The sequence below is a fragment of the Fopius arisanus genome, unplaced genomic scaffold (assembly GCF_000806365.1).
Source record: "Fopius arisanus strain USDA-PBARC FA_bdor unplaced genomic scaffold, ASM80636v1 scaffold00006, whole genome shotgun sequence".
In the NCBI taxonomy this organism is placed as follows: Eukaryota; Metazoa; Arthropoda; class Insecta; order Hymenoptera; family Braconidae; genus Fopius; species Fopius arisanus.
This window is the reverse complement of record NW_011887745.1, coordinates 819,631-827,992: the sequence shown is the minus strand read 5'-3', so window position 1 is coordinate 827,992 and position 8,362 is coordinate 819,631. Positions and strand designations below refer to the sequence as shown.

Sequence of the window (8,362 nt, the reverse complement as noted above, 5' to 3'; positions counted from 1 at the left end):
AAATACTGTAAGTTCCGTAAAAATTTTCGTAGCGAGCAGGAATTTTTACGAAACTTTCAGGACAATTTTACGGTACCTCCAGTACTTTTTCCCGAAAAGCAAGGTCACCCCACAAATACGCGAAAGTTCCGTAATTTTTCCGGTATTTTTCTCTCCGTGTATATATTTTCGCTGAAAATCTATTTACTTTATAGAAGTTATTGGTTTATTGGGATCGAAATAAATGAACACTTGGACAGCAACAAAGAAATAAATATTTCCTAAATCCAGAAATATAAAAACTCTAGATAACTCTAGAGAATTTTGAACTCGGGGGAAAACCCCGAAATCCAACAGAAGTATTTAATATTTCAATATGTATTATTACTCTCTCCGTAATTAGTGAAATTTGGAAAAAACTTGGAAATTGTTTAAATAAAAATATTTGCATTAATAACCAGTGTATCCAGTCATGGTGATCTGATCATGATCAGCTGATCAGTTGACATCAATTAATTGGATCATTCGTTATGATTTAAAGTAAATACAGCTATTTTGGGACGAGCAGATGATGCCGGAGGGTAAATTATAGTGATGAAAGTGGCCATCGCCCAGTGAAATAAGGAAATACCTGGCGAAATGAGACGGAGTTGAATATTTTCTGAGAAGCATGAAATTGCAACGATTACGTTCCTTCGCGACCCGCGGGCGCATTATTTGCATTGGAATGCATCTTGCGTCTTCTCCTGCGCCGAAAACTCACCACGTAAGATAATCTACAGGGTGTCCTGACGAACGTGAGAACCAGACGAAATAATTTTCTGGCGCCCCTGGTGTAACCTCCTCTCTTTTTTTACCAATTTTTTTAGCGCTCTTTATTTGTCCAAAATAAAAATTGAATAAATGTTTAAGAACGAAAAATAATCAATTCATCATTTACAGTTTCATTGATTCATCGCATAATAATTCATTAATATTACTGTAATTAATTGTAATTAAGCAATCATTCCAGCTAAATAACTGGTCCAATAATTTATTCCATTAATGTAAAATAATTCATTAATTAATCTAATTAATGGAAAATATTGAATAATAATTGGAGAATTTATTTTTAATATTCCAGCTATAATTGATAATCTTTCAATTTTTCACTTTTCGTTACACTTGGATTTTTTTTAAAGGGATATATTGATCGAATATATATATATATATATATCAATGTTGTATAAAAATGTTTTATTTACGTATAATTCATAGATATTATCCATAAATTTTAACCGTATTGCAAGAATATATTGAATTTATCTGTATTAAACACATTTTGAATAATTTTTTCCATACGAGTTCACAAATACAAAAAAGAATAAAAAAAAACGACTTGAATTCCCGGAAGTTACTCCAAGCTCCATGTAAACCCATCCTCAGATTGCTCTAATACATAGCATTAAGGTACATAATAGTATTCACAAACAAGAGCTTAACTTACTGAGTCTTAAGCCACTGTTCCTTATCTCATAACAATTTCCAAGTTATTTCGAAGCCACGTTGGACGTCCATAAAAAGATATTCAAAATAAAAGCAACACAAAAGCCCCATAATATCCACGAAAATACTGTATTTAACAACAATAAAATTACCATCACATTGGTGTGACTGAAGTATACAAAATAATTGTACATTTCGCTGGAGATTATTTCGAAGAATGAATCGATGGTGACGATAATATCCGCTGATTCGTCACAATAACCAGGAAATAACAGTTATTTGTGGAGTTGCGGTGGAAATAATACCGCAAAAAACGAGAAATAGAATCAATTTGGAAATCGTAAAAGCAAAATTATTGTTTTGCCTAGAATTATTGGTCTGCATGATGCCCTTCGTGGTAAACTACTGTTTAGATTAAATGGTTTGCGCAATATTGCGGTTACCAAGAATTTCACGCCCTTGTAACATTAAAGGGTTGAATATTCAGAATGCTCGTCCTGCCCAGCCCTAGACTATTCTCACTATTCTCACTATTCTCACTATTCTCACTATTCTCACTATTCTCACTATAAGGTGACTAGATTCTGTGGAATGTTCAGACTAATTTATTACCGTGGGATGGTATAATTTACCCTTTCGCCAGAACCCGTACCAGTGGCTAACCGCAGGGTCCGAGGATTTTTAAAATAAATTTTTAAGACACTCGAGGAGATTCTCTCCTGTAAGTGGCAAAAATAAGTTAACTGGAATGATCCTTCAGACGTTATCTAATCGTATGGTTGACGATCCACTGGGTGGGATCGGCTGGATGTGGCTCCTCTGGGCAATGGGTATTCATTAGTTTTAATTGTTGAGTGAGTAATTGGAATGAATCGCCTTATCACTTGAAGATATTTTTGGTAATTTTGGGGGAGATAGTGTTGTTATTTAGTGGGGACTATTAAAATGTCCGGTTGATCACTTATTTTAGAGGATGAGATTATTGAAATAAATGGGGAGTGGGATGAAAGATAATGTTGGGTCCTGATTAAGGATATCTTCTCCTATTTCTGTCTTTCCACCACTTTTTATTGATTCATGTCGTTTTCATCTTTATTCGATTACTCAATTATTAATTAATAATGATAATAATAATAATACCAAATAAAACGCTCGGTATAAGTCCAATGTGATGGATTCACTGGGTTTTTGTGAAAGAATTGAATGACAAACTGGAAATGAGTTTTTAATCCACTGTTTCGTCTCCATTGAATTCTAGTGAGTCCCAAGTTGTAATTTCTAGCCATCGATTTTTCAGTTGAATCAATTTTGGGCCCAGCCATAATTGAAATTCGTCAGGATAATCCCCAAAAAACTCGACATGCTGTGTCCCAATAATTTTAATCCTTTCGTCCCAGAAGTTAGAAGGCAGAATAATTCTATTCATTCTTCTCCAGCAGTCCCATCTCAATGACACATGACACAAATCCTAGGGATAATCCTGCATCCCTATGTGTTAACAATAGTGTGTACCAAACGTCTTCTCCAGGAGGAATGCGGTAGTATTTAAATGAGAAACTTTGATACCCTTTTTTGTCATCCTCAACATCGTCATCCTCATCGTCATGGACATCATATCATTCGTTACGGATAACATCAATTCCAAAATAACTAGAACGTAATCCTTTTTACATAGTCCCAAAATCATGCCCTCGCACTTGACACCAAGAATTTTCCGGAATTCCGTAGAAAATCCGAGAGAAAAAAATGGGTCTTATGGGTCTGAACTTTACAGTCGCGTTAAAAAGTTTCCTAACGGATTTCTGTTACAAATTTGAAATAATATATATAAATAAATGTGAAATAATTCCAGATGTTGACAATTGTTATGCGATTGTGATGCAGTTCATGCGAGGTTATTACCCAATTTGGAAAATGATTTCTGAATGGGTTTCTGAAGAATCTGTTGAAATCCAATGAGAAAAAAATTCTCTTGTCCCTTGGTAGCTCGGAGTAACTTGGACAGAATCCCACTGATTCTTCCCTCTTAATATATCTGTAAAAGCTACGAGAAAAAAAGGGAGAATGGTAATCTGAAAAAGTGGTAAACCCAGGTGAAAATAGAATAAAAGAGGAGAATATGTTGGAGTCGCGTGCGTCGATATTTGCGTGTGCATAAGCAATCGAGGATTTAATGAGGAGTCTGCCGGCTATCAGGAAAAAGAATCTCACAAAAAGGCTTAAGGTAGCCGTTTTTCGATCGTTCACCGATTACTTTACATCACGAAATAAAAAGGGATAAAAACAAGCGGTAGTCCAGCACGAATCGGAAATGGCAATTACAGATTTCTTTTCACCACACCTTTAACATCAATTTATATCGACGAGGGGGAATAGCATATACATCATTTTCCTGGCAAGTGTTTGCTTATCTTCAACGGAGGATGATGGTTTTGAAAGGTTTCGTTCCAGGATGATGCACTCTTCGAGATCAGTGATAAATAAATCTCCCAATCTCGTCGAAACGATATCTCAAATATAGAAGAGGCAACATGAATTCTCCACTCGTACATATATCAGTTTTATCATCAACGCTTGATCAACATCATCTTGAATTTTGAGTTATCAATCATTCGAGTGTCGAACAATCAGTGATATTTAACAACACCTGTACTTTCAACATTTTTTCAGTCACCAAATAGTACCATTAATTAATAAAAAATAATTAATTGCTCCAAGCAACCCTCAACTGATGTTATCAATGCAATTGATTTTTTTTCGGAACACTGATTATCAGATCATTTGTTTTATCAATCAAGTGATTTCATCTTTTCCCTGAACTAAAAATTCCAGTGTTGCTTGTTCGGGAAATTCGAGATGACCGGGTATCGCGGCTTCCGATCAGATTTATTGTTCTCTCCCATTCCGTTATTTACTATCAAACCCGTGAACATGTACCGCACTGTATTGTTTCACTAACATTCTGTAACGAATAGGGTTAACATGTTTGTAACGCCGAGTCAGTGGAACGAATCGGTAAAATCGGTAAATCCACCGGAGCGAAACCTCAAAACCACTGGTTGAGCTTCAGGTGTAGAATACACATATTAACCCTCACGATTATTCCATGCATTGTTAAAAAACATTTCCAACCCACAGATCATGCGCCAAAAAAAAAATATATAAATAAATATTCCTCGTAAATATTCCAGATAATTTTTCAATTCTTCTTAGGAAGGAAAATCGTGACGCCAGCGTTAAACGAATTATAATTTTCAAAACACGTTGTCCTGATAGAAAATATATATATTGTTGGTTTTGGGGGATTTCCCCGATTTCCCCGCTCTTTCTAAGTTTTATTTTCTCATTTAAGTAAGGATAGTTCATATCCACATTTTCATAGCTGGATTTCCCTTGGTTGTAAAATCAAGGGAAATGTCCACAGTCCTTCCTTAGTTTTTATAACATTTGAATATTTCCAAAATACATCTGCTGACCGGAAGGGGTTCAGAAAAAGGAAATATTTCAGGAGGTGGAAATTACAATGCCCTCTCCGGGGCAACTGAGTCTAACTTGTAATACTTCTTAAGTCTCTTGTAAATATTCATTGTGCGAAGTGCCTTCTGTCTGTCAAGTCTTAAAGATAAAATAATAAAAATAAAATAAAAATCATTTCTAAAAGTTAACAAATGTATTTGCTTATTTAATACCATAATCCAATATATATTAATAATTATACGCGACATGTTTCATTTTTTCTCGTAAATCTATATCAGATATAATAAACAACAAATAATAATAATTTAATATTTTTTTATATTGAAAATATCACCAATATATAATATAATATAGGATATGATATAATCGGAGTAGCAAAATTGGAAGTGAGAAAATTATATATATTATATTGTAATTGGACGTGTAGTAAATATTTTTTATTTGTTAGTTTAGTGATTAAGATTTTTTAATTGAATTACAGAACAAATACCAGCCGAAATGTAGGATTGATTCGCCTGGGGTAAGATATCCTTGGGTGGATGAGTGGTCGCACACATTGAATTGCATATAATCCCGATATACATAGATAAGGATTAGAGAAGCTGGCTAAGTGGTTGGCTCACGTGGGCTGTGCTCAGCAGACGCTTTTTCTCATACCAAGAATAAAGAGGCGGATTTTTTGAGCTCCAACCTCAGGGATTATTATCATACAAAACAAACTATCGCTTCGTCATTCGTCTAATACCAGTATTTATGATACATTTGCTGAATATTATATTGGATTTGTCAAGAAGTTTTCCCATTTTTGTGCTGCCAAAAAAATGCAACACAATTGGAGAATTAATTATGTTGTTCGATGAAAAAATTATCCTAAACCAGGATTAACAATTCTATCATCCGAAATCGTTTATTGCCTTTCAAATAGTGAATATATTTATAAACAATAAAAAATCAATGAACGATCATTGATTTTCCTCCGTTAGTTTAAATTTTTATGTTCATCTCAATTCAACATCAGATTCAATCAAGAAAATTATTACAAACTCGTAATTAAAATTTTCTAGAAAATCTAAGAAATTGACTGATTCATCAACAAAGAATTCTTTTTTCTTTAGTTCTTTAAAAAATATTTCTTTGGCACTCTGCAGAAATAAATTCATTCGGCCCAAGTATTTGTTTAAATATAATGACGTTTATCTATGGAAATGGTGACTCTAAATGATTCCCTCCAGTTCGGATCAGCTGTTGAAAGATTTGGATAATTCAATCTTTATTTAAGTTAATCTCTTAATCGGTGTACGTCCTCCAATGTTACAAACTCTTATTCCTTTTCTTAACCTTCTTTTATCATATTTCCTTTTTTTCACTGTTGTTCGAACTCGGACAACATTCACGGTGGGCTCATTAAATTGTGGATTTTATGACCGAACCAGTGGGTATACAACGTATTTGTAAAATGTCGCCGTTAACCCCCTTTTGATTTCAGTCTTTACGACAAGCTAAGATATTGCATTTGATATTAGTTTATATTTCCCGGGGTATTATGAACAGCACCTGGGGGAGGATATCAACTTCAGGAAGTTGATTTTTCATTTTTCAATCTTTCTTCACCAGCTCTTATGATTATTATTCTCATTGATGGCATTTTTTAAAATCTTGTGGTGCATGAGAATTTCATGGCGTATACCACTCTGTCATTTTATTATTCCTAATTTCCAGCGGTTATTCTGATTTACTCACTTCCTTTTTCAGGTAATTGGAGGAAATATCTTTTTGATTATAACAAGTTATTCGCGGCAGGTATAACAGCGTGTTCTAGAAATCAGTTACAAGGTGCGTTCCGGTGAGGGATACACTCGTGTAAATTTCAGTCATTAAACTTGTCAAACGCTAATTGGAATAGATGCCACCGCGGAGAGTGGAAATGACAATTATTTTAAATAAATACTGAGGTAATTCACGTGCAAGAAATTGACATTACTATTGATACTTCATGGAAACTCGAGAACATTCGATGGAGTGAAAAATCTCTCGGATTTTCATTTTTTCCTCGAAATATGATAGAAAAATAAATTATTCCAGTGATAATTGAGAATTATATACCAAATATGAGAATTTATTAATTTTTTTCCTTGTTCTAGTATTATTTCGAAATAATGTGGACTTCTAAAATATTTTGGAGCAATAATTTTTTCAATTGAAACATTTTTCGTGGTGAGTGTTAACTATTTTGGGTTATATTATTTGGATAGGTGCTTCGAGAGACAGCATTCCAGGAGAAGCTAAAGAATCCAAATGAGAGGCTCACGCCATCAATTTCTCCAACAAATGGGTATTATTACCGAGAAGATTAGGATTTCTCGTTGTCCACTGGTTTATTTATCCGCCTGGGATAGGAAGACACCTCGTCCTCACAAAACGACGTGGAGGAAGTGATGCTTATGCTCGAAAAACCCAGGGTACTAATTAAAAGGATCGCCGAGAGTGCACCTCTGGTCCAGAGAGATAAGATCAGCATTGACGTTGACTCTGAGAAATCTTCTCAATCTCTGTCACTTCCACACATTTCAACGGAAACATAAATAGATTAAAATTACGTAGGGCTTTCTCTGAATTTTTTTATTGGACTTTTCCATTTTTAGTCTCATTTTCTAATCGATGGGGTTTGATGTATTTGTTCATGTAGGTAGTGCGAACAAAGCGGCTTGAAAGTACAACTATAAAAGCCAGCTGGTGGGCGTTTTATAAGGAACACAAGTGTGTGGTACATTGAAGAGATGAAAAGACGAAATTATGTGAATAAAAATGGGGATTATACCACATCGATTCGAGATATGAACCGACAACGTAGCTTTGTCTCGTCAAATTATCATATGAAACTACATGCAATAATCGATGGGAGGAATTTTGCATTATCATATCAGTACAAGTATCGATTACCGATATTATTGACTCCGGCGCCTCTATTTATTATTTTTATCCATAATTTTTCTCAATTATCCAGCAGTTATCAGTGTTTGTATGACATTGTCGGTGAAATTCTTGTTGATTTTTAATTATTAAAGTGATTACTTTCTTTCTATCTAAATTTTGAAACAGAGAAACTGAGAAATGATATTTAATGAGGGAATTGTGACCTTCTCAATTTGCAATTGGAAAATTCAAGGATTTTTCAATAAGTCACTGTCTAGTGGTGTGCATGACTTTTCTTATTAATTAAAATAATTAATTCAATCGTGTTTTCCTCGTGATAGATCCTTCAGACTGTCAAAATGATAAAAATGATACCTCACGACATCTGAACGAGCACAGCAATAGGAACGACATAACATTTACTTTATCGATTTATCACGAAGAAATAATTGATAATAAATAATTTATTGCAAATGTAATTTCAATCGAAGACCACTCACGTCGAATG

At 34.1% G+C, this 8,362-nt stretch overlaps 1 protein-coding gene across 2 annotated transcripts in view; it reads right to left on the bottom strand.

Annotated features, from left to right (window-relative positions):
- Window positions 1-8,362, bottom strand: part of Wnt2 (Wnt oncogene analog 2) — a 44,906-nt gene that overhangs the window by 15,684 nt on the left and 20,860 nt on the right. The gene's annotated exons all lie outside the window — the stretch shown is intronic.